Source organism: Vigna radiata, unplaced genomic scaffold (genome assembly GCF_000741045.1).
Source record: "Vigna radiata var. radiata cultivar VC1973A unplaced genomic scaffold, Vradiata_ver6 scaffold_294, whole genome shotgun sequence".
Classification (NCBI taxonomy): domain Eukaryota; kingdom Viridiplantae; phylum Streptophyta; class Magnoliopsida; order Fabales; family Fabaceae; genus Vigna; species Vigna radiata.
Window position 1 is genome coordinate 240204 of NW_014543419.1, and position 2618 is coordinate 242821.

The window sequence follows — 2618 nt, forward strand, 5'->3', positions numbered from 1 at the left end:
TAAGGAGTAGCATTGTTAAGTAAAGGAGTAGGCATGCAATTTATCAGTAAGGTAGCATATTCAGCAGCAAAACACCAGAAAATAGTAGGTAAATTAGCTTGAAAAAGAAGTGAACGAGTGACATTCAACAAATGCTGGTGTTTTCGCTCAACAATACCATTTTGTTGTAGGGTTTCATTACAAGTGGTTTGATGGTTAATGCCTTTAGAAGAAAAGAAACTATGCATGGCAAATTCAATCCCATTATCAGTACGGATAGTTTTTACTGTGGTTGAAAACTGGTTTTCTACATTTGTAATAAAATCAATGATTGTTTTTCTAACAACAGATTTATTAGGCATGGGTATCAACCAAGTATATTGGGAGAAATCATCCACAATAGTCAGAAAATACTTAAAATCGCGCATAGAAACAATATTACAAGGGCCCTATATATCAACATGAATAAGATCAAAAATGTTCATTGTATTAGAGTTACTATCATGAAAAGGTAACTTTTCTTGTTTAGCACGATGACAAGTATCACACATGTATGGAGTATGATGTACAATGAAAGGGTATTTCAGTTTGAGAGTATGCAATATGATATCAGAAGGATGTCCTAATCTTAGATGCCATAGGCCAGTATCATTTACAGTATTGTTAATAGAGCAAACAGTGGGCAAATTTGAGGAAAAATCTGAAACATATAGGCCACCAGTGAGTTTAACTATAGAAATCTTCTCTTTGGTCTGAATGTCCTGTATAGTACAGCCATGTAAGGAAAAAATCAGTTCACAATTATTAGAGTAGATGAGTTTAGATATCGAAATAAGGTTAAATGAGAATTGTGGAACAAAAAGAACATCAAAGAGTTGGATCTTATGGTTGAGGTTAACAGTTCCAGAATACTCTGAAGACGCAATAGTACCATTGGGTAAAACAATTTGAATAGGTTTATTTTTTTTTATAAGAAGAAAAGCTTTTTAACGAAACACTTATATGGTCTGTAGCTCCATAACCAAGAATCCGTTTATTTTTAAAGGATTTAGAGGTAAGAGTAGGACAGATATTACCTGAAAAGGCTTGGTTAGCAGAAACAAAGCCAATGTGATGAACTTGGGCTGAGGTAGAGGAGTCGTTAAGATGGTGGTTTTTGAAGAGATTAGCCAAGATTTGGAACTGTTGTGATGTAAGACGAATTGATTTTGTATTGTCAAAAGTGTTGTCTTTAGAAGTTCCATTGTCTTCTTGAACAGAGATTTGGTGAATCTGAGCGTTCCTGTTGTGGAGTTTATGTCCTGGAGGGTATCCATGTCTTTTATAGCAGACGTCCACAGTATGGCCACTCTTATTGCAATGAGTGCAGTGTCTTCTATTATTCTGAATGTTTCTGGAGCTTCTGTCTTGATTAGGAAAACCATTTTTCCGATAGCAAAAAACTTCACTATGCCCATATTTCCCACAATAATTGCAAGCGGTGGAAGAGGTTGAAGCGGTGTAAGCTGTGACATTATTAGAATTGTTGTTATCTTGAATCTTTGTCGCGGCAACCAGATTTCCAGAAGAAAGTTGTCGTTCTTGCTGGGCCACTAAGGAGAAGACCTTGGTGATGTCCGGGAGGGGATCCAAAAGGAGCACATGAGAAGTAACATTGGTGAACTGATCATTAAGCCCACGTAAGAACTGCATAACTTGGTCTTCCTGCTTTCTTTGTTTCAAGATTTTCAAAACTTGACAATCACAATCAGGTTTATAGGTACAGATAGGTTCTGACCGAAATTTTTCAATCTCATCCCACAAAATGCGAAGTTTGGTAAAGTATTCAGAAGTGGTGAGGTCACCTTGATGAAGGGTAGCGGTATCATGTTGAACGCTTGAGATGCGAGATAAACTTCCTTGAGAGAACCTGTTCTTTAGATCAACCCAGATTTCAGAAGCCTTGTTCATCCAAATTATACTCTGACGAATGTTCGTAGAAACGGAATGGACAAGCCATGACACAACCATGTTATTCCCTCGAATCCAAGCAGCGTGTTCGGGCTCATCTGCTGCAAGTGGACGAAGATTTCCAAGAACAAACTCAATCTTGTTTTTGGCACTTAGAGCAGTCAGCATCGAGCGACTCCAAGAATGATAGTTCGCATCGTCAAGAACGGGCGAGACAAGAGCAGAGCCGGATTTTCACTCGGATGAAGGTAGAGGTAATTGTTGGCTTCTGTCATGGTAAAGAAAACAAGAAAAGAGACAGAGGAAAAAAGAAAAGGAAAAGAAAAAGAAAAGAACAGAGAACGCGCAGTAGAGCCCTTCAAAGGAAGAGCTCTGATACCATATCAGAATGGTATATGCAATTGTTCAGGCAACATACAATTAAAGCACAGATAATGCAATTCATGGTGGAAGAAAAGCAATTAACAGATGAAGAAGAAGAAATCAAAGGAGAAGCAGAAACTTACACGCAAAGATGAAGTAGAACAATGAATGGAAGCTGGGAAAAACCCCTTTCGTGTTTTAGAGCAAAAGCAGAGAACAAAAGCAGAGAGAAAATAGTGTACTGGTTGCGGTAAAAGAAAGGAAACAAAGATAATAAAAGACAAAAAGAAAAGTGGGTCGGGGCTTCCAGAAGAGGCCCAATGACA